General features: G+C 40.6%; 1 long non-coding RNA gene across 1 annotated transcript in view; it reads left to right on the top strand.

Annotated features, from left to right (window-relative positions):
* Positions 1–24158, top strand: part of LOC103018355 (uncharacterized) — a 140264-nt gene that overhangs the window by 56345 nt on the left and 59761 nt on the right. The window contains exon 4 of the long non-coding RNA XR_450064.2: positions 2603–2709. This is a non-coding gene — a long non-coding RNA (uncharacterized LOC103018355). The remainder of the gene's footprint in view (positions 1–2602; positions 2710–24158) is intronic.

The raw sequence follows: 24158 nt of genomic DNA, 5'->3' as shown, positions 1-24158 counted from the left end.
ATGGTATTTGTCCACTTAAAAAATTTTCAGTTTGTTGTAATTTATTTTCTAATTCTCAATAAATAGTTACTTTTGTACCTAATTTTATTTGTAATTTATGTTCTGCAAGAAGACCCCTCCCCCACTTATATTAGTTTCTGTCCTTTCAAAGCCTGAATTTACTCTATCCAAGAATGATTTGGTGTAATATAAAGCAAAATGTGTGTGTGTGTATAAAACTCACCAATCCTGGACTAGTTAGTCATTAGGATTTTTCATTGTCAAATATGAGCACGCTAAAAATCGAAGACAGTTTCCCCCATCTTCTCTTTATCATTTAAAGTATGCAGTGTCACTGTATCCTAGGCATTAAAATATGATATTTTCTTTGCTCTTTGTACTGGTCAGGATAAATCACTAGTGGTCTAACAAAGAGCTCCAGCACGTCAGTGGCTTTCACATTAAAGGCTTATTTTTCATTTGTGTCACAGGCCATTGCTGTTCCATGCAGCTGTTCAGTGACCCTCACTTCTTCCATCTAGTTTTCTCCACTGGTTCCTTTGCATCTGGGTAACCAATGGGGTAAGAAAAAGAACATGGCTAATTGTGAGAGTGATCATAAGAGGCTAGGCCTAAAAGTGGTATGCATCATTTTTGTCCACAATCCATTTACCATAACTCAGTCATATCCCTTCACCTAAAGAAGCTGAGAAATTTCGAACACGTCTCCGTTTCTAAAGGAAGAGGAGAAACATGCATATAGGTGAGGAGAAGTGTTCTCGACTGTAAGCTTCAATAGATACATAAAAAAACAATTTTTTTTAATAGATGAGAATGGTCTCTCAGAGGAATTGTCACGGCTCCCAAATCTATGTGAATTTAATTGGGGATGCCGTTGTATTTTGGTGAAAAGAGTATGGGATTTGAAATCAGAATAAGTGGATTTCTGTTTTTCATAGCTTATCACTTCAACTCCGTGGCTTTGCATGAGACACACTCTTCATGCGCATCAGTTTCATTAACTGTAAAATGGTGATGGTAATATTGTTTTCACCTATGGCATAGGTTGTTTTCAGGGTCAACCGAGGTCAGAGGAAGAGTTATTGTTTTCTGTGAAATGCTGTTCAAAATTAAGTGCCCCTCCTTTCCTCCTCCTCCTCTTTGGTCCATTTTCCACTTTTACTGCCACGAAGATATGTTGCATCTCCTGGCTATAAGGAAGACAGAGAAAGATGCTAATGCCTACATTACATTACTGGGAGACTAAACGTTTTCAGTCTTCCCTCAGACACTGAATATTTATATTATATATAAAAAATGTATTTTATTTCCTGGATTGGTGGGGGGGACTAAGATGGAATGTATTCCTTTTAAACCAGTGTTAAAAACAAAGAAGCAAATTGTCAGCATCCCTAGGTGTTGACTTATGCCATCAGCTCCTAAAATTCAGTGTGAAAAACCTTAACTGTCCTTAAAGCCACCGCCTTCCTTCTACAGAAGGAAGGGTTTTAGAACAGGGTGATACAAATGTGGAGTGTGGTCTCTTGAAATATTTTCTTGGGGAAAAAAAAAACGGTAGAGGATAGATGTACTGTCTTGAATTTTCCTTGAGTTGAGGTCACTGAACAAGTAGTATATTAAATGGAGTAGAATTTTCTTAATGAAGATACTTTGTATTTTAAATATATTTATCACAAATTATTGATTAGGTATCAATATGTATATCTTAATTCCAACAAGTCAAAAAGGATTAATTGGTTTTTACCAGTGTAAATTATTTTATAGGCCTCTAGGTCTCTATCTTGGTTATTGAAAGAACTTCTCCCAAGATGTGTGCAAAGGATACAGTTTGGAGATAATGAGGAATTTTTGTGTGTGTGTGTGTGTTCTTTTTCACAATTTCCTTCTTTGCAGCCCTCTACCCACTGTATCAGTGGAATTCATTACTTTAGGAGAAGGCTAACATAGCTGATCCCTAAAAGTCAGTTGAGTTTCTGAGCTTACTTTTTAAAGTCCTCAGTGACTTTTGAAAGCTGAGACTTTTACTACAAGAACCTGAGATTCAAAAGCTTAAGAGTCTGGAAGTTTCAGTGCATAGAGTTTATGCCAAACCACAGAGTGGGAAGGAATGGCTCATGAGTGTTTTCCTCCTCAAGGGAGAGCAGGTTTGAGCAGGAGTCATCCAGGAGGAGAATAGAGGTTAGAGGCTGGTGAGGAGCTGCAGCAAGTGTTTAGTGCCCTGTTCTCCCCCTACTGAGACTTTGGAGAACCTAAGGATAGGATAGGATAGGTTAGGGTGGGATGAATTTGGGGCCATGTAGCTTGCTTCCTAATGAAACTCAAGAGAAAGAAAGCAATTCTTGTAGGTTGTCTCCCACTCCATCATGGCGCTACAGCAGCAAAGTATAATAAAAGGCAGCAGGAAGGTCTAGGCAGAGAAAGTCTAAAGCAGCATGCCAAAATGCCTGCAACCCCAGGAAATGCCAGATAGTAAAAAAATTTTTCATCCCCCTGAGGTAGTTTGTAAGAACGGTCTTTTGCATTTACTATTTTTTAATGTGTAAAATTCATAATTGCTACAAATTTGAATCATTACAGTCTAATTTTTCTTTCTCGTATTTAGATGTCAAATGATCCAAAAGTCTCTGGAGTCCTCTGTGTGACCTTCGAGGACCCATCAACCTGAAAACAGAGCAGGATGCAGGTGTTTCAGCCATGGATGCCATAGCGGTAGGTTCCAAGGATCAAAGAACAAGCTCCATTAGAAGTCAGTGTGGATGGATGCTCATGGCCAGGGTTGACATCACCTGGTACTCACTAGCAAGGCCCTGTCAGTTGTGACAGTTGGTATCTGTTTTGACTGGTGGGTGCCTGTACCCTGTTGCTTGTTAAACATTTTGAGTATCACACCTACTGGTGACCTCGGCCTGATGGCGGGAAGTTTAAAAACTCCCCTCCCTCAATTTGGATCACCCCTTAGGGATAAGGAAAAAAAAAAAAGGGAAGGGAACATCCTGAAATGACTGGTGATTCCCTCTCCGGGACTCTAGAATAAACCAGTGACTACATTTACCTTGATTGTTAGGCTTAAATTTTGTGTTGGCAGTGAACTGATTTAAGTTCATTTACAGTGAATAAAAGAGAGCTTGATTTTTTACCATGTAAATGTCATAACTGCTGCAAATGTGAATCACTGCATTCTGGCTTTCACTTCTCATATCTAGATGTTGACTGTGCCCCAAAGTCTCTAAAGCCATCAGGCATTATCTTGGGGAGGTCTGAGGGGAAAGTGTCCTTCTGTAATTTTAAGGACTGGGACTTAGGGAGAAGGACTCAGTGGTGATATTACCACAGTGGAGTTGGACTTACAAGCTGGCATAGTGGTATTTAACCTTCCTACTTTGTAGAGATTGAGAAAATCTGTCAAGCAAACCCCACAGCAGATAAGAGGCTGAATAATATGTTTCTTTCACATGGGTTAAAATTGGGAGACCTCAGTTTCAAATAGGAAAAACAGCAAGTGGAAGAAGAATAAAAACCAAAACAAAAATAATAGAAAGGAAATGGACTGATGTTCATAGCTTACCACAGAGTTAATCAAAAGGGCTTAAATAATTTTCTGGGGAAGGTATTTATCAGCATGTCTAGGAATGAATTTTTAAGAGTATTAGGAAGTACTTTATGTATTTTGAGTCTATGCTTGAAAGTAGCAGATAAATTCAGAGGAATTTAAGGGATGATCTTTGTGGAAAAGATACTCCTTAAAAAATGTTTTATTTGCCTATATAGACTAGGATGGAGTCATTGCATGTCTCTGGTTAGGGCTTCAGAGACCTGAACAATCAATCCAGGGATATGTTCATCAGATCAAGGATGAGTGCCTCATATGGAAGCAGTGTGAACATTGTTAGACTTTGGAATGAGTGACTGGACAGAGTGATGGAGCCTTTTTTCAGGAAGTTATGAAAATGAGGAAACATTTTCATTGGTCTATTTAGATTACTTGAAGGTGGGAGGGACAAAAGAAGAAATGAGGCAGCCAAATCAGATGTAATGAGCATTTTGGGTCAGTGCTATTCTAGGTTGTCTTTAAATATGAATTACCTATATTTGAAATTTAAAATAATTATAGAATTTTTGCTTTAAGTAGTGGATGATAAAAATAGGTAAGAATGGAGAGCATGGGGGAATATGACTGACATATGGAGCAAGGGAGATGGTCTCATTGGTCTCAACATTTGATTTTAAGAGTCAATATATTTTTCAAAAATTCCATTGGAAGACATTTTATTGTTTTGATACAGAATATCATCAGCTGACTCTAATAATGATATTCATCACAATCTGGAGTGTTTAGAGAATTTGCTGCACTAAAAAAAGGGCTTGTGAAAGTTATTGTTCATTCAGTATCTCTAGGTTTCAGGGTGATTTTTTAAAATTCGTATGGGATTAGGGTCATCTTGAGGCTGTACATGGGAAAATATTTTTTTGCAGGGCCCTGTCTATTTAAACAATTTGACTAAAAAACATAAAATTAATGGGCCCATTTGAGGCACAGTCATTTATCAGTGAAGATTTAGAATAATGTGTAAAGAAGTGGTACTTATATATTTGTTTGTTGTCCATTCAGTGCATGTGAAGGTTCTTCATGGTGTCTAGGCGCCACGTCTTCCTGTTAAGGTTTAGGAACCACCTCTCTGTTTTCTTTTTTGTCAAATACACCATTCCTGTCTAACTTCGTATCTCCCACAATGGGAAAAAGGTGAGAAGTATGTTATTATTCACAAAGCCATAGCTCCTTGGCATCTGTTTGTATTGAAGCAATGTGGTGGGTAGGTCCCTAATACCCGTTTATTTAGTGCTGGTCATGTCATTACTCATGGCACTTCATCCTCCATCGTGCTGCCTATAAGTATTGGCCTCCAGTGACTCTAAAGGATCGTTACTATGCTTTTGTTGCTGATGACCACAAATGTAAGGTTTACCCAGAGTGTACAGAAAAATGGGAACAATAATTCATTTTTTGGGTCATGTTAAATGTACCGTTTGTAATTTTATAGTATAAATGTAGAATAACAGATTTTTCATCCATGTCTTCTCTTGATTACTTTAGGATGCAATTACTGCATTCCTAGTGATCTCTTTCAGTGTTGATGATAGGAGAGGGTCCTCTGGGCCCAGTGAGAAGAGTGGTCCCATTCCCACAAAATGGCCAACCTTGGAAAATACAATGCAATATGATCTATTGCAAGGGTCTGTGGCCATTTTACTCCATTTGTGGAGTAACAGTCTCCAAAAACCTTGGAGAAGATGAGTGAGGCCACTCCTGAGGACTTGCTGACATGCGGCAAGGAGCATGTGGGAGTGGGGTAGTCACCCTTGGGCCAGCAGCGAGGATGGAAGGGTGGCTCACACAGGGTAAAGGATGCCTACTGCCCCCTCCCCAAACCTGGGCTTCTGTAGACTGGAGGCAGCACTGCAGTGGGGACACTGGCAGACCCACAAATGCCAGGCTCAAGCCCAAAAGTGGACAGTTACTCCACAACCCGAATGATCCTATGTCCAATGTGAGCAAATCATACAAAATCAGTAGGCCAACACCATTCTGGCAGCGCAGTCTTACGGGGGTGGGCCACTTGCCTGGGTCTAACAGTGATGCTGTATAGGGTGTTGTAGATTTGGAAGCATTGGAGGGACCATATGCAGGCAGCCATACTGTTGACTTAGAGCTGGAGATACTCAAGCCCTTCACTTTGCAATGGGCTGTCAGAGTGAAGTGGTGTAATTACCCAAAAGACAACAGCTATGTATAATTTTTTAGGGAAGCATGTGTATGTGTGTATTTCCTTAATGCATATGTGTACATATACACATATGTAGATATAAATACATACAAAATAATATAAGCATATCTTTTATTTTATATATTTTATTATGTATAAAAATGCATATAAACATAAATATACTTACATCTTTCACACATATATCTCTTCCATTTGGTAGAAGGATTTGGCTTCATTCATTCATTTTACTCAATTTTATTCATTCACATAACCTACTTATTGCAAAGCAACCATTTTCATGTTTTTAATCCAATAAATCATTTCGATTTGTGAAGTAATGGCATTAATATGACACTAATCTTCATTTCTTCACTTCTAAAGGGAGCTGGATAGGTATACTTACAGTGAATACTGAGTTCTCGTTACAATCATATTTTCTTCATGGCTGATACTTTTGTGTAATTTGGAGGATTTCTTATTAATTTGACCCTGCTCATCTAGTCTTACTTTTTCCTTCCAGTATATAGTACTTCTTGCTATATTTTCAAGAGAATACTTATAAAGAAAAATTATTCAGCAAATAAAGGAAATGAAAACCCCAGTGGATCTTGTGTAAGAATAGAAGTGTATCGTTACCAATGAAATATTTTTTCCTATAAACAAAATGAGGAACCAGACAGACTAGGAAGAATTAAGTATACTTAAATGTGCTGAGGTCTTGGAAATTTTAACTATAAGAAGAACACACATTACTGCATGTGTTTAAGGGGTATAACTTTCTCATTCTCTACATTCACCGGAATTTTGAGAAGTAATACCAAGTATATGTTTTGAGCTTTGTGACCTCTGAACTCAGTGGTAACGGAAGAGGCACCTGGAAGTGTCTTGTAGGTATGGTGGCTGTATCTCAGGTATGAAAAGAGAGAATACAGGGTCAGAGGGACTTCATGGTGAGGCAGTGGTGAATTTGGGCCTTGAGGACTGGACAGTAGTTTGGAAATTGGAGTAGTGGATGTGGTGGGGTGCTGCGCAGAAGCCCCTTCAGCAGGACACACACATTGCCCAGCTGCAGGGAAGGTTGGCTGCTGACAGATCTCAGCGTCCCTCTCTGAGAACTGCCCTTTGCCAAAGGTTATGACCCCTCCCTGAGGGAATCGAACCTGCAGTGACTGGTCAATGTGGGGTAGAGCACACAGCCCCTGGACACAATCATGACATTCCTGAAGGGCCATGCCAGCTCTAGAGCTTCACGTGGGATCATTTAAAGACCTCAGTTGTGGAACCTCACCGTGATTTAACGTCTCCCTTTGCCCAATCCTGCACCCCTTGTTTCCTCATAGGTCTTCCTGAGAACTCCCCAGTATGCCTCTTGCACACAAATCTCAGTGTCTCATTGTTTCTGGGATAACTGGTTTAGTACAGTGTTAGGCTTTCCAGGCAGAGGGTTACTCTGGGAAATAGTGAGATGTCCAGTTTGGCTAGGGTGTTGGGTTGCATATATGGGCAAAGTTTGGAAAGGATTCACTATGGTAGACAAGGGGCAGTGTTGGGGCATGTGGAGCATCGGCAGTTTTAATCATGGGGCAGCCTTATGTCAAGTTTAGATCAAATTATCAAATTTTTCTTTGGTGTATCTCACAGACTATATTATAATAAGAAATGTAACTGAAAGAAGTCAGTTTATAATGTGCTGTCATTTTTAGGTACAAATACCATCATCAGTGGGCCATGCCTTTGGATTTTTTTTCAAGAAATAGGAATAGATTTGAGCAGATTGTTCACATATGCAAACTCCACATGCATTTATAAAATAGCTGGTAAGGGTTAAAGCTATTGCCTCTTCCCTTTACAGTACTTGTTCCTATTTATGAAAAACATACTATGTACCAGAGATTATTTATGTTATCTCTGAGTCTCACAACAACCCTTCAAGATAGTATTAATGTCCCAATTTTAGGGTTGGGGAAAGTGAGGCTTGGATAGGATAAGGGACTTTCCTAGTGAATTAAGGGGTAGATATGGAATTCAATTCCAGATTTCTTTAACTTGGAAGCTCCTGCTGTTCAAGTCAGATGAGCTGGTCCCATGCAGCCCATGATCTGGGCCTCGTGCTCTTGGGCGCTGACTCATTAGGCCTAAGCGATGACCAAGACATGTGCTTATTAACCCTTAAAACCATCTGTTCAACTAACTGAAGCAGCTGTTCAGTAGCTTAGCAGTTGATCCAAACTATTTCTTCTTCAATAACAATAATAATCATAGAAAGCACTTCTATTTTTATAATTTGCAAAGCCCTTTTTATGTGTCATGCTGTTTGAGCTTCACAACAGAGCTGTGTGTTAGGTAAAACAGCATGATCCCCATTCTACGCATAAAGGAACTGAGGCTCAAAGAAGTTCAAATGCTGACATTCACTTGGCTTAAAAGGGGCAAGACCAGGTCTTGAATCCTGGTGATCCATTTTGTGCTCCACACTGCTTCTCTTAAGCCACTTACTTAAGCATCTGAGAGGGAATGGGAGGCTCTATGGCAGATGCACCTCTTACTTTCTTTGACCTTGGCTGAACCAAAATGCTCTATAGATACACTGAGATTGTCTGTGAAAGATTCACCAGCTAAGAAATGAAAATGGCATGTTTGAAGTGATTAAAAGAGAGGTTCGACTGTACTTGCTGGGTAGACACCAGGATTCTGGCACCCTTATACTTGACTACAATTATCTCTAATTATCATTCCATTCTGGTGGTTGCTTTCTACTTCTATAAAAACCTGATCTTTTCCCCTTATGTCACCTGAAGGGCCCTTTTTCCTAAACTGCCTAGGATTGTCATTTAAAGTTGATTGCCATGTCTCACCAGCACAAGATTCCCAGGTTACTGAAACAAGCACCTTCTTCTCTCTACTTGGGTTTTCTGTATCATGTTTACCTGGCACTTTGTACTCTAAGTTTTAAGAGTTAAAACTTAAAGAATTAAAAAAAAATTTTTTAAGAATTTTTTTAAAAAATTAAGAATTTTTAAATTAAGAATTGAAAAAATGTAAGAATTAAAAACATTTTTTTTCTATCTTTTTGATATCTCATCAAAACAACAGTGATTTCTAAGCAGTGTGTTTGTGTTGGGTTCCTGGCTTCACGATATACCTGGTATTTATTAGCACCACAATCCTGCAGAAGAAAAGACTCAAGATGGGGTCTCTCTATAACTAGGAAAAGTGGGATATGCTCAGAGTAGCTGAGATGGGGGTGGGGAGAAGTATGGGAAGACAGGGGAGGAGCAAGGGAGGGACAGAAATGGCCTTTGTGAGAAAATGCTCCCTTCTGGCTCAGTCAGGCATCGAGACTTCTCTGTTGAGAGAAACTTCTCCTTTTTTACAAACTCCATGAAAGTGAATTGTGTGTGAAGGAAAAATGACCTCACACCTTACTCTGCTTTCCATGAAGTAAAAACATCGTGGTGGAAAATTTACAAGGAAAGCAATTTGATTTCTCTATTTCTCTTGCCATATATTTTCAATATTACTCAACACTTGGACCGTCCCTGCTAAGTGTCTGTCCTTACTTACCTCATTTGTATTTCCCAACCACTTTATTTAGCAGCTTGCTAAATATAATGCCCCCTCACCCTGTTTTGTTTTGTTTTGTTTTTAAACAGATGAAGGATGAGACAGGAAGTAGTGACATAATTTCTCCGGATTCACACTGCAAGTTTACAGCAGAGGCCAGGGCTGGTTAAGAACTCAGACCAGCTCTTTTCCCAGCTCTGCTCTAGGGCACAAACGGTAGAAGATGGACCATCCCTCCAGGGTGAAATGTTTATCATGGGTTAACAATTCAGTTACATAGAACAGGGCTGGGCATACCCCCCTCCACCCACCCCCAGGGTCAAATCTGGCCCACTGTCTGTTTTCTTGCGGCCTGACCTGGGAGCTAAAAATGGTTATTTGCATTTTATAAGATTTTTAAAAATCAGGAGAAGCAGAAAAATATTTCACAACACATGAAAAGTATATGAAATTCTACTTTTGTGTCCATAATACAGTTGTGTTGGAACACAGCCACACCCGTTTGTTTACGTATCATCCTTGGCTGCTTTCACGCTACAATAGAAGAGTTGAGTGGATACAACAGAAACTTGAAAAGCCTAAAACAGTTGATAATTTGTAAATTAGATGGCCTGCCAGGCCTAAAATATTTATTGTAGGGCCCTTTACAGAAAAAGCTTGCTGACCTCTGATACAGAAGATTCTGAGGGATGAGACATGGAATAAGTATTGATTTTTGGCTCATGCCTAGAGGCCAGTGTCTGTCAGTAATGGGAGGCAAGGAAAAGTGGGGCAATGGATGAATCTTCTACAGGAAAATTCTAATTTTTCTCAGAGTATGTCCCATAAGAGATATCCCCAAGTACATAAGGACTCCCCCCTCCTTTTTTTTTTTTTAAGTTGGTTCTGAGTTTTTCAGTTATGGGAAAGGAAAATGGTACTCAGAGAAGTTTAGTGACTTCCTGAAAGTCACACAGCTGGTCAGTGTTTTGCCTGTGACTTTGACTTAAGTCCAGATCTTCTATTTCAAATCCAGGGTGCTTTCAATCACACCATGCTTCTGTAAGCTGGGGTAGCCAGAGAGAAGCCAAGTTTATTGGCAGGAACTCTTTGTAGTGAAAAAAAAGGGAGGGCTTGATCCAGGCCTGTGTCACCAGAGTTTCTCCTAGCACTCCCTAAACCGCACCACTCTTGTGTTCTTAGTATGCTCTGCCTGATAGCACTAATGGCCCATGTAGTCACATCTTATATCGTCAACTAGTGGATGAGTCCTTTGAACACAGGGTTTTCAGATTTAACAAATTAAATACAGAATACCCACTTAAATTTGAATTTTAGATAAACAAATACTTTTTTAGTGTATGATGTTCCATTTTGCATGAGCTATATTTTGAAAGTTATATTAAAAATTCTGTTGCTTATCTGAAATTCAAATTTATCTGGACAGCCTGTATTTTATCTGATTGTCTTTCTTTTGAGGGCAGGGGTCAGGGACTTTATTTACTCTTTTTTTTTTTTAATATTTATTTTTGGCTGTGTTGGGTCTTAGTTGTGGCACGCGGGATCTTCATTGAGGCATGCGGGATCTTTTGTGGCAGCGCGGGGGTTTCTCTCTAGTTGTGGCGTGTGGGTTTTTTCTTCTCTAGTTGTGGCACGTGGGCTCCAGGGTGCGTGGGCTCTGTAGTTTGCAGCACACAGGCTCTCTAGTTGAGGCTCGCGAGCTCAGTAGTTGTGGCGCGTGGGCTTAGTTGCCCTGTGGCATGTGGGATCTTAGTTCCCTGACCAGGGATCAAACCCACGTCCCCTGCATTGGAAGGTGGATTCTTTACCACTGGACCACCAGGAAAGTCCCCTATTTACTCTTTGTTTATCTACTTCTTTCCTCCCATATTGCCATTACTCCCACACCTAGTCCCACAATGCCTAACACAGTGCCTTTGAAAGATACTTATATGCTAAAATTTAATTAAAATCAACCTTTCCCAAGCTAAACACTGGCTTCCACCAAGCTGAGGAGACAGACATGTAAAAATATTCTGATACCCACTGTAATAGCAGGATGAGCCAAGAGCTGTAGGGATCCCAGGGAAGGAGCCCCTCAGCCTTCAGGGTAGAAATTGGAAAGGTTTCCCAGTGGATGTGATCCCCAAGGTGGGTTTTGAAGTAAGGGTAGGAGCTTTCCGGACCAGGTCCAGGAGGGAGTATCAGAGAGAGGGAGCAACATGTACCAAGTTATAACTAAAGAAAAGGGAATGGCATGCCCAGGAATAATGAGATGAACTGGTTGCCGGTATCTGCAACTTAGTAGGCACTTAATAAAATAGTGAGTTAAAGATTAGTCCCCAAAGCTAAATTTGGCAGCTCATAGAAATGGCCCTAGAATTAAGACCACCCATGGTCCTTATTCTCAGTACTGTGACTCTTATTGCCAATTCTTGAGCCACTAATGTAACAGCCTTTACAGTCAGGCAAATGTTCTTGGTAAGTCCCTGTTTGCTTCAGATTAGCCCCATGATATAGTTACCCTGTCCTTTGCCATGGCGTGAAAGAAATCCCATAGTGAAGTACAGTATTCAGTTACTGTACTTGAACTGGTGATGGGAAGAGACCCATGGCCTTCCTGGGCCTAAGGTTGGGCATTTCTTCTACCTTAAGGATCTAATTGTCCATAAGTGACTCTCTAGGAGATAAGGAAGTCTGTTGTTAGTCAACTTATTCCCATTGGCATTAGCCTCACACATCACAGTTCTTAGTCTTTTTCCAAACAACAGTAACAGATAGTATGTACAGTATCTTCTGTATGTGCCCTTTCTCCACTCTTCTCCATCTTTCTGGGTAGCCCAGAAAGCTGCACTGTATGGACTGTCTCAATGGACAGCCTTGCCCTCACCTCGGAGGATAGTTGGTGAGTGAGGTGGCTCTCTCTGCTCAGGTACTCTTAAGTTCATTGTGTTCCTCTACAAAAGGCCACAGCTTCCATCCGTTGCCTTCTCCACATGGCTGCCTTCTCTGGCTCCAGAAAGTGCTCCCTTCCTTGCTCCTCCCCTACCACAGGCTTTAGGTAGTAATGGCTTCCCACTCTTGCTTGCCATGGGGTATGTACTTTTCCTTGTTTGCTTTCCTAAACGCTGTCCGCACCTTGATAAATAGTCATCACTTTGTTAAACTTTCCTCAGTTAATCAGTTTGAATATGCCATTTGTTTCTTGATGGGATCCTGACTGATACTGATGGAACAAGTATTAAGACAATCATTTATTTACTTATTAATTCATATTCACAATATGAAAAATGGAGAAAAAGTTAATTCAAGGACATCTCATATTTTTCTTTATCATATATTATGAACAACAGATGACAATATATAATGTAAGGAAGTAAGCTGGTTTTGAAAACAAATTGTATATTAACTTAGTTAATATCTCTAGGGAGTATCAGGTGTTAAACAAAAAACCAAGTGAATTATTCAATAGAATTGCTATTTCTTTTGCAGGTGCAGGTATAATGGTAAAGAGCATGAGCTCTGATGTCAGAAAGATCTAGTTTTGAATCTGAGCTCTTTTTTTTTTTTTTTTTTTTTAAATTTTATTTATTTATTTATTTAGTTATGGCTGTGTTGGGTCTTCGTTTCTGTGCGAGGGCTCTCTCTAGTTGCGGCAAGTGGGGGCCACTCTTCATCGCGGTGCGTGGGCCTCTCATTATCGCGGCCTCTCTTGTTGCAGAGCACAGGCTCCAGACGCGCAGGCTCAGTAATTGTGGCTCACGGGCCTATTTGCTCCGCGGCATGTGGGATCTTCCCAGACCAGGGCTCGAACCCGTGTCCCCTGCATTGGCAGGCAGACTCTCAACCACTGCGCCACCAGGGAAGCCCTGAATCTGAGCTCTTTTAATTACTACCTGTGGTTATGAGATAAGTTACTTTACCTCTCTTGGCCTTGTCAACAAAGTGAGAGTGAGAATTCCTCCCTCACAGAATGGTTGTGAAGATTAAGTGAGATATTGGGTAAAGGACCTGAATAGACTTTTTTCCAGAGAAGACATACAGATGACCAATAGGTACATGAAAAGGTGCTTAACATCACTAATCATTAGGGAAATGCAAAAATCAAAACCCCGATGAGATATCACCTCATACTTGTTAGGATGACTATTATCAAAAAGACAAGAGATAGCAAATGTTGGTGAGGACGTGGAGAAAAGGGAAACCTTGTGCACTGTTGGTCAGAATGTAAATTGGTATAGCCACTATGAAAAACAGTTTGGAGGTTCCTCAAGAAATTAAAAATACAACTACTATATGATCCAGAAATCCCACTCTTGAGTATATATATCTGAAGCACGTGAAATAAGGATCTTGAAGGAATGTGCTTCCATGATCATTGCATCATTATTCACAGTAGCCAAGATATGGCTACAACCTATGTGTCCATCAACAGATGAATGGATAAGGAAGATGTGGTATATATATACAATGGAATATTACTCAGCCATAAAAAAGAAGGAAATGCTGCCATTTGTGACAATGCAGATGAATCTGGAGAGCATTCTGTTAAGTGAAATAAGCCAGATAAAGACAAATATTGTATGGTATCACTTATATGTAGAATCTAAAAAAAAAGAAGCCCATCTCATATTAACAGAGAGTAGAATGGTGGCTGCCAGGGGCTACTAGAGTGGGAAATAGGGAGATGTTAGGTCGAAGGGTGTGAACTTTCAGTTATAAGATGAAGTTCTAAGGATCTAATGTACATCTAATGTACAGAATGATGACTATAGTTAATAATACCATATTGTATACTTGAAATTTCCTGAGAACAGATCTTAAGCGGTCTCACCGCAAAAGACAAACAAAAAAACAATTAAATGAGGTAATGTTTATAAAGCATTTAGCTGGTTGCCTGGTGTAATGGGATTATTGAAATGCCTAAGTGATACTCACAGACACATCATTTTCATTGTGTCCAACAATTAGCCTTGGGATCTAGAGCAGCATCCTCCAATAGAACTTTCTGCAGTGACGGAACCAGCCTATATTTGTGCTGTCCAATATGTGCCTACTGAGTACTTGAAATGTGGCTAGTGTGGCTGAGGAGCTGAATTTTTTTTAATTCTAATTAAATTTAAGTGGCTATACATGGCTCATGGCTACCACATTGGACTGTGTAAATCTAGAGAGTAAACATAAAAGGAACAAGTCATTTTGTAAGATCACCAATGCTGTTTGAACATGTGAACACAAAAGCCATAAAAGTAGGATAAAGTCAAACGTTTCAACTGTTCATGCTTCTAGAAACTGACATGATATAGTGTATGCAATACTCATAAAAAATGTTTTTTGTACTGGAGAAAGCAGAGAGATTGAATTTATACACAAACACATAAACATACACTTAAAGGGAATATTTTGGATAAATTTATTTTAAACCAGATTATCTGGATAATTATCTCAATTTCTCCTTTTGCTTTGGTTCATATTAATATGAGGAGTTCTCTGCACCTTGCCCTTCCAGAGTCCATGGCAGGCGTTACTAATCAACAAACACAGCACTTCTTCGTCCTGAGCCCAGTGGGACCTTCCAATCCTCAACTAGACAGTGAAGGCAGGTATGACCCATACTGACATGTGAGATATGTGAGATAACATGTGACATGTGAGATAAAGCCCATTTTCCACCCTGGATTTGGATACATTCTTCTAAAGGAATACTTGGGTAATCTGGAAAGAAGAATACCAAGTTATGTAATAAAATGATAAATGTATTTAAAGCTAGAGAAGGCTTAAAGAGATGTCTTACTTTTCTTGGATTTGAGTTTCTTGAATTTGAGTTACACATGCACCATATCTGCTGCATGTCTTCTGATTACCCCTTCTAGATCCAATGGTCACCCTTCTCCTCCTAGCTCTGTGCCCTGGGAGGCTGACCTGTGGACTGCTTCCTTGCCCTGGGCTTCCTGTCCTGGGCTTCCTGTTGGAATTGGCCAGTTGGAGGCACCAGCAGGAGATCTGGCAATCAGATAAGAGTGAAATTGGAGTATTTATTCCCCTGACTCCCTTCCTGTGGGGACATTGTGGACTATCTGGGTCCCCATACTGTGAGTCATAGCCCCTGCCTCCTGTTAGGGACCCTCTCTTCACAATCCTCTCTCTCCTTGGAAACGGCTCCTTCCCATTGCCTGTTCAGGCCTCGGGACAGTAAGGGGAGTACAGCCATTTCTAGCCCCTAGTGCTACTCTATTTCTTGTTTCCCCATACCGAGACCACTTCTCTGAAAAGAGTCTCTTTATCATAAACTCTCTTCATATTACACAATTTGAGTGTGCCATTATTTTCTGCTGGGACTTTGTCTCAGGTATCTGTGAAATAATATCTAGATGCTCTCTCTGGGCCTTTCTTCTTAAAGACAATTGTGACAGGGGTAATTTAGGACACTGCTGTTTAAAGCAGTTGTTTAATCTCACTGCCTTACCAGACACCAACTCAGACCCCTCCGGGGTGAGTCATTCTATCTGTGTGGGTAGGGTTAAACTCCCCAAAGTGTAAGAAAGATTATCTTGATAATGGTGACAGAATTTTCTCAAAAGTCCAAGTGCATGGGCCCCAAATAAAATAAACAACCAAGAAGGCCTGTGCATTTAGATGCCTTGGGCAGTGACCCACAGCTCAGCCCCTCCTTTCTGGGCAGGATGTGGTCAGAGTACTATACACGGTTAAGAAATTTCCCTTCTGAGCTTCTTTATCCTGTAGTTTGGTGTGGATGAAATTGATTCCAAGTAATACCTAGAAGTTGAGTGCAGAATTAGTGGAAGAGTTTTGGAAGAATCAGGATAGCATATTAATTTTCTTCTGCCCCAAAGGTTGTTAAAAGTGGTTCTTAGCAGGGCTCCCTTCCTTTATTTTGGACTGGCTTTCTATGGCATGAAATGTTAGATGGGGTACCCTCCTGGACTCTTGCCTTTCCAGTGTCATGCTCATAAAAGTGCTAAAACCCCTTCTCTCCCAGATGTCCCTCACACCCTGAAATACCTTTCTGCGCAGAAGTTCTGTCACATTTCCAGAAATCCCCATTATTAGCATGATAACCTTAAAGGTATTACAGAGTGGTCCATTTTGCTGGGTTAAGGCATCATTTTGTGGGAAAGGGGACATTACATATCAGCCAGATGACGTCAGGATTAAATGTATATGGTTTAACCTATTACCAACTAGTATCACATGCAGGGAGAAAAGAGAAATGGGAGTCTTGGTTGGGAAGGAGGTAAGCAAAGGTGTGAGGCATACAGAATCACTCAGCAATGGCAGACCCCCTAGGGACAGCACAGTGGGAAGTTAGGTGACTAGAAAGCACTGGATGCCTGAGTGTGCCTGGGTGTGATTAACATTGTCATCAAAGATGAACTCTACTGAAACATGACAACACAGTCTATGTAAAGTGTTCAGGTCAAAACTTAATAAATATATTTCCTTTCCTGCTTCATTCATAATGTGGCTGAAAACTGTCCCAGATAGGAGATTGTCAAAGGATACCTAAGGATGTGTCTGATCTTGAAGAACTAAACTGTTATGATAACTCAGAAGCCAGAGTGGCAATCATCTGTCAGCTGACTGATTAATTGGTAGTGGTTGCGTGAAGTGTTGTGTTGATAAGGAGTGTGAGGTAGCATCCAGTCTCAACGAATAAGAATGACGTTGTTGATTAGCGATAGGCTCATGGGCTTAATAGGGGGAGGTGATGCATGTGCCGCACATTTGCCAAGCCTAGCAAGGGCCTTTTGCCCCTTTAATCCGTAATCAAAATGTAATTTCGGGCTGTTCAAGGGCCTTAGACTAGTTTCAGAATCCCTAGTATCTCCATCCTGGGAGTTTACTGTCACTGGATCAGTATATGCATGGAAGGCGTATATGCAGGAAACTTTTCATTTCTTCCTATGATTATGTCTATAATTTGGGTTAGATGCCAGTGGATGGTTTGAGGATTTAGGCTGAGGTCTGATGGCCCAAGAGGCTTGGTCTCCAAAAGGAGTGGCTGATGAGGAGCATATCTTCATATGCTTGTTTTCTCATTTCATACTCCTAAACTAGGTCAGGTCTGAGAGAAGCCCTAGGAGTCATCCTTGACTCCTTTCTTTCCCTCATTCCCCGTCCAACCTGTCAGTAAGACCTGACAGAATATATGCTGATATGACCACTTTTTATCACCTCCACTGTCACCACTCCAGTCCACCCTCTGCCATGTCTTATCTTGCCTGCTATCATAGGTTCCCATCTGGCTTCTTGTTCTCACTCTTTCTCCCGTCAGTCTGTCCTCCATGCAGATTTTAAAAACATAAAAAAATGTCATTCACCTGCTTAAAACCCTCCAATGGCTTTCCAACAGACTTGTAGTAAGATCAGAATGCTTTACCGTGGCCTCAAATATCCACACAGTCTTTGATCTGGCCCCTTCCTGTCTCTTTGGCTTCATTTCCTGCCACTCTCTTCCTCTGTCCTGCTCTTCCAGCCACCCTGGTCTACTTTCTGTTCCTCTGTCTTGCCAAGCTCATTTCCACCTTGGCCCCTTTGCCAGGTATGTTCTCCCCATAGATCTTCACGTGGCTTTCTCTCTCATTCATCCAGGTCTCCTTCGAATGTTACCTTCTTACTTGGCCCCTTTGTCTGAAGTGACACCCCTTCCCCATGTTACTCCCCATTTTCTAACTTTATTTTTTTATGGTGTTGTTCATTACTACTGGATATTATGTTAAATATTTTTTTGTTTATGTGTAGATTTTCTCTCTTTCCTCTGGAATATAAGTCTTTGAGGACAGCAACTTTTTTTTTTTTTTTTTTTTTTTAAGGATTTTCTTTTTATTTATTTATTTATTTATTTGTTTTCATTATTTTTGTCTGTATTGGGTCTTCGGTTCGTGCGAGGGCTTTCTCCAGTTGCGGCAAGCGGGGGCCACTCTTCATCGCGGTGCGGGGACCGCTCTTCATCGCGGTGCGCGGGCCTTTCTCTATCGCGGCCCCTCCCGTTGCGGGGCACAGGCTCCAGACGCGCAGGCTCAGCAATTGTGACTCACGGGCCCAGTTGCTCCGTGGCATGTGGGATCTTCCCAGACCAGGGCTCGAACCCGTGTCCCCTGCATTAGCAGGCAGATTCTCAACCACTGCGCCACCAGGGAAGCCCGACAGCAACTTTTGTTTATTGTTGTATCCCAATGCCTAGAAGAATGTCTAGAACATAGTACATATACAGGAAATATTTGTCAAAAGGATGAATGGATTGTTGAAAGTAAGGGGTCTTCTTTAGGCCGCAGGATTGCACATCAAGTCATGTGGAAGCTCAAGACAGTGGTGCTTGGGGAGATAAGGCAGGAATCCTCAGCAAGGAGTGTGGCACCTGAGGCTAGGTCCAGACAGCTGATGGTGAGGGCTGATGCAGGAGCCGTAAGGCAGCAGAGCCATCAGAAAGCACAGAGCTTCCAGGGAATTGTGAATCAATGCCAGAATCCAAGTGAATGATCATTACAGCAGCTGTGAGTTCCTTGCACAAAGAAGTTCACACTGAGGCACTTTCTGTCTCAGGTGGAAAGCTTCCTAAATACTTATGGTTGAAACAGGGGCCACAGTGTAGGGCTTGAGTAGGGTCTGAAGTTGAGCTGAATTCAGAGATGGTAAACTGATTAATCCAAAGAGGTAGGTGATAGAGGCTTACCTGCCAGGAAACCATCATTGATCAATCCATTTAATTCTGTGGAGTATGGGGAGAGACCCAAGCCTTCCAAAACCATCTCCCCACATACTATAACCCACACCTTGCAGATACCCCCCAGCAAAACACAATTCTTTAGGGGAGATGTCGTGGTGCTGACAGTTCCCCAGAGACCAGTGGATTCTGTGGCCCACTCACTTCTCATTTCGGGGAACTCCACTAGCAGCAGGGGCCTCTGTGCAGGCTGGGAATCCCCACCGCAGCAGCAGTCACTGTGGGGTTGAGCTGCAAACTGCTTTTCAGATTTAGCACACAACTTCATGGGGAGGCAAAGTTGTGTCGTCTCTGATGAGAACCAAAGCCAGTGATGCTGAAATATCTAGGAAATGGGAAGATTATTTCTAGAGGTTGGAAGCAAATGCTCAAGCTGGAAGTGTAGCAGGCACTGGCCTTTGTGTGTCGCCATCCCCAATTCTATTTGCCCATTCCTGATATCTGTGTAGAAAGAAGTACATTGTGTGTGTTCATAACTCAGCTCGTCATCTGAGGGTAAGTAGAAAAGAGACTTGGCGTGGCTTTCAGAGGAAGTAAGGTTCTTCTCCCCCACCAGGCTCCTAAGTAAACCACTTAGGCCTTTCATGACTCAGAAACCACAGACCCCACAGCCAACATGCATCTATTCATTCTTGTCTACAAATATTGATTGAGACTCTGTTGTGTGTGACTAACACAGTGCTTGGGTTGAGGACGTAACGGTAAAATAAGATTCACTCTCTCCCCTCAAAAGTACTTAATCCCACTATAGTGTGGTACATTCTACAGCATGGAGGGCAATGTAATCTAGCAAGGAACATAAGCTGAGTTTTTTTACTATCTGTATGACCTTGGACAAGTCACTTCCCTTCTCTGAGTTTCAGTTTTCTCATCTGTATTTCAAGGAAATTACCCATATTATGGGATTTAATAAAGTAATGCATGTTAAGTGTTTAGCTCATGTGTCAATAAATGTAAGTTATGATTCTGGTTATTATTTTATGATAAGAGTGGGGAATGCTGTGGCACATTTATATATTGAAATATCATATTTCTAGGCAAATATATTTATGTTCAGGGCCACGCCTAGAAAAAATTAGGGATTGGAGATGTCATATTTTTTACTATCTGCCCGAGAGCCCCTCTATCCAACTCTATCTCCCTCCCCTTTCCTGGAAGCCCTGTGTGCTCTGGATCTTCCTCTGATTTTCCCTGTCAGTGCTTCTCTCAGTAGATTGACAGACTGGAAGGAATCCAAGCAAGATATGCATGTCACATTATCATTGATTTAGATCATTGCCCTTCCTGGAGATTTTCACACCTCACCCAAAGAGTGGTGCCATTTCAGGCATCAGTAAAAACTGCCTTTTCTGGAAGTAATGAAAGAGTTTGCTGTCTGTGCAAGGAGAGACAGATAGATTGATGGACTGGTCCCAGAAACAGACTCATGAATACATGGAAACTTGGTTCATAACAGAGATGGCAGTACAAATCTGCAGAGAAAGAAAGAACTATTCAAGTGCTGGAATAATTGGCTGTGGAAAAAAAAAATTATCCCTACCTCATGCTATATGCACAAGCACATTCCAGGTGGAATTAAGGCCTACATATTAAAAGGAAAGTTTAAAACTTTGAGGGGAAAGCATAGAGAACTTTTAAACATAGGGAACTATGTCTCAAAAGGTATACACCAAAGGGAAGAGGTTTTAAAATATGATTATATTGAAATATTACACTTCTATACCAACAAAGACACAATAAGCAAAGGTAAAATACAAGCTGTGGACTGAAAGAAGATACTTACAATTCTTGTAAGTAACATTCTTAATGAAAATTTGTATTTTTGATCCCTACAAATCAGAAAAAAGATAATCCAAGAGAAATGGACAAATAATATGAAACTGGACAGTGCAGGAAAAAGAAAAAGAAACTCAGTCTCATTAATAACAAGGGAAATTCAAATTAAAACCATATTGTGATACCATTTTACACTCCCGAGGTCGACCAAAAGGATAATATCTGATAAAACCAGTTTGCCAAGGATATAGGGAAACAAGCATTCTCACACCTTGCTGGTGAGAATGTAAATGGGTAAGACTACTCTAGAGAGCACATTGGCAATATCTATCAAAGTTGGAAGTGTCTATATCCTAAGACCCAGCTATTGTACTTGTAGGTATATAACCTAGAAAATCTCTTGCACATATATACAAAGTGCCAGGCACAAGAATGTTCATTGCATCATTTTTGTAAAGGCAAAAAATTGAAAACTTTAAATGCCCATCAATAAAAGGATGGACACATAAGTTGTGAATTAGTCATATAATGCAATCCTGTACAGCAGTTAAAATGAATGAGATAGAGCTACATGTACTAATATGGATCAGTCTCTAAAAGATAATATTAGAGTAGAAATATCAATCTATAGAAGGATCTGAATTATATATACCATTTAGGTAAAATTTTAAAAACCAAACTTTATGTCATTTACATTATATATTTATTTTATGTTACATTATATCTTTATTATATGTTTATATGTGATATATGTTGCTTATGTTATGTATTTATTACATATGTACATCTAAATCATATACTTAAGAAAGCACATGTATGTTGTTTATGTAAAAATACATAGGGGAAGTATCAAAAACAGGCACGGGCAGGACAAATATCAACTGGAGGACAGTTTGGAGATGGAGGAAAGAAAAGGGGATGGCGGTGGTTTGGTGTGGGAAGGCTTAAAAAAGATTTGAACCAAATATGATAAAATGTTATTGCTAAATATAGGTGGTTGATAGTATATACACAAATGTTTATACATTTCCTTAGGTTTGATGTTTTAAAATTTAAAAACAAATGAAAAAGAACTGGTTCTCTTTCTTGATGCTGAGGCTGACCTTCCTTATAGCTTTTCCAGTTAGCTTTCCAAGTAGATAATAAGTGTGGGGGTCGATTTATTCCCGACAGTACCTTATGGATTTGCAATACGTAGTTTGACTCTTTGTCATGTTCTCTTCTTTGCTGGAGACCAGGTTTATCTATGTAAGGTATGCCATGTGTGGGGTGTTCCTTCCCTTCACAAAGGTGCTGCTGGCTGAGAGGTGAAAGAACCTGAAGTGCAGTCTGTGCTCTGCTTCCCAGGCTGTGACCCCTGGCACAGGGCTGCATCCCTTGTCTGGCTGCATCCAACCAGAGTGGGCATCTTTTGCTAACTCAGATGCCTGGGGAGAAGACTTGTTTCTAATTTGATTATGTAGTAGGTGGTGCCTTTTTCTATTTGTACAAAAGCATTCTAGACTAAAAGCAGACCTGACCTAGGATATTAAGGCCGCACCTAGGGTTTCCCACCCATGTTGGGGTAGGTATTAACTAAGTTGTTGAGAGTAAGGTCGAAAACATGCTTACGCTGCCTAAGACAGCCAGACAGAGGGTGGAGGAGGATCCAACTTGTTTACTAGTCTCTACTGCAGTTAACATTCCTCAACATTCCTTAAGTCTGCAGCACATGGGAGCAAACCAGGTCCTATTAACCTTCCCCCTCCTAACCAAGAAGCACTCATGTGAAAACCACCTGCAAATTTTTAAATAAATTTGTGGGCATTTTCTGATGACCTTGAGTGGGATAGCGTGGTTGATGAATGATGAATTAGTCCTTGGCTGGGAAGGCAGACATAGGTGCTGGATAGCAGCTATTTGAGGTGAATTGTTATGACTGAATTGATTTCACCGGTGTGTTTACTTAGCATCTGCTTTGGATTAGGTATTTTGTAAGCCAGACCATAAAATAATCTTCACAAAGCTAATAAATTAATGGTACTTAGGGACACAGCACATCTCCATATCCATTCCCTGGCTTCGGAGAATGATAGTGATAACCCTCACTCTTCATATGTATCTCTGGAACAGCAGGAGATAGGAGATGAACAGTGAGCTATTAGGTGCAAAATAAACAGGTATTTATATTCTGTGTCCCCAAAGCTGCAACACATCTTTTAAGAAATTTGTATTGATACTACCTTGAAGATGATACTTATTGGATCAACACATTATAATTGATTCATTCTCTCTGTATAAAGATACAGCTGTAACTTAAAGTTAGTGCAGTCCAGATTCTGTAACTATCAGATTCATTCAGTGGTCCATTTTTCCTTCCAACCAGTCATCCAAGAAACATCGGTTGAATGCCTACTGTGTGTTAGGTGCTAGGGATAGAAGATTGAATAATAAATTGTTTCTTCTCTCAAGCAAGTCAGATGCTCAGATAAATTACACGCCAATGTTTTAAGGGCAGTAAGAGAAAGGAACCCAGGAGACTGTGAGAAGCCTAACTCAGCAGCTAGTGAGGGTATGTGTGTGAGTCAGGGAGGACTTCTTGGAGGAGGTGATGTCTAAGCTAGATTCAAAAGGCTGAGTAGGGTCTGCTGTAAGGAAGGACATTTCAGGTAGAGGAAGCAGCCTGATCAAAGGTACTATAAATGGAATCTGTTGGGTTTTTGTCCACCCAGATGCCATTTTTCTTTTCCTGGATAACCCTTTGGGGAATTACCCCTCCTCTATATGGAGCTGTCTTGGTGGAACTGCCGGTGCTCTGAAATCTAAGCTTGAGGCAACTGAGCCAACCTAGGTCTGTGGAACTCTCTTGCCCAGGAATTTGATTCTTCAGCCCAGTTATTACAAAGAAGGAAAATGGTTGTTGCAGAGCCCTGAAAAGATTGTTCATAGCTTCTACTACATGGATCCCAGACGTGTTCTGGTTTTCAACTTTTCCATGTCTGATTCTGTAGTTTTCCCTTCAGTTCTGTGAACTGTCTCACATCCTTCCAATAAAATCTTTTTTGCTTATTATCCAGAATCAGTAGCTGCAGCTTGCAGCTACAAAACCCTAACTGACAAAAGAAAAAAAAAAAAAAATCAATGGTGGAAGCTATAAATAGAAGTTTAGGAAGTCTACTCTGTCTTCCACAACTCCTTCAGAAAATTTTCTAAACTCTTCAGAGGTAAGAGGTAAGAAAGAGGAGAAGGAAGGAAGGGAGGGAGAGAGGGAGGGAAGGAAAGAAAGATAGATTAATTTATCAATCACGCTGTGACCAGGCATCTTCCCAGATAGATGCGTGATAGGAAGTACA

Source organism: Balaenoptera acutorostrata, chromosome 16, assembly GCF_949987535.1.
Source record: "Balaenoptera acutorostrata chromosome 16, mBalAcu1.1, whole genome shotgun sequence".
In the NCBI taxonomy this organism is placed as follows: Eukaryota; Metazoa; Chordata; class Mammalia; order Artiodactyla; family Balaenopteridae; genus Balaenoptera; species Balaenoptera acutorostrata.
This window is presented reverse-complemented; position numbering and strand designations above follow the sequence as displayed.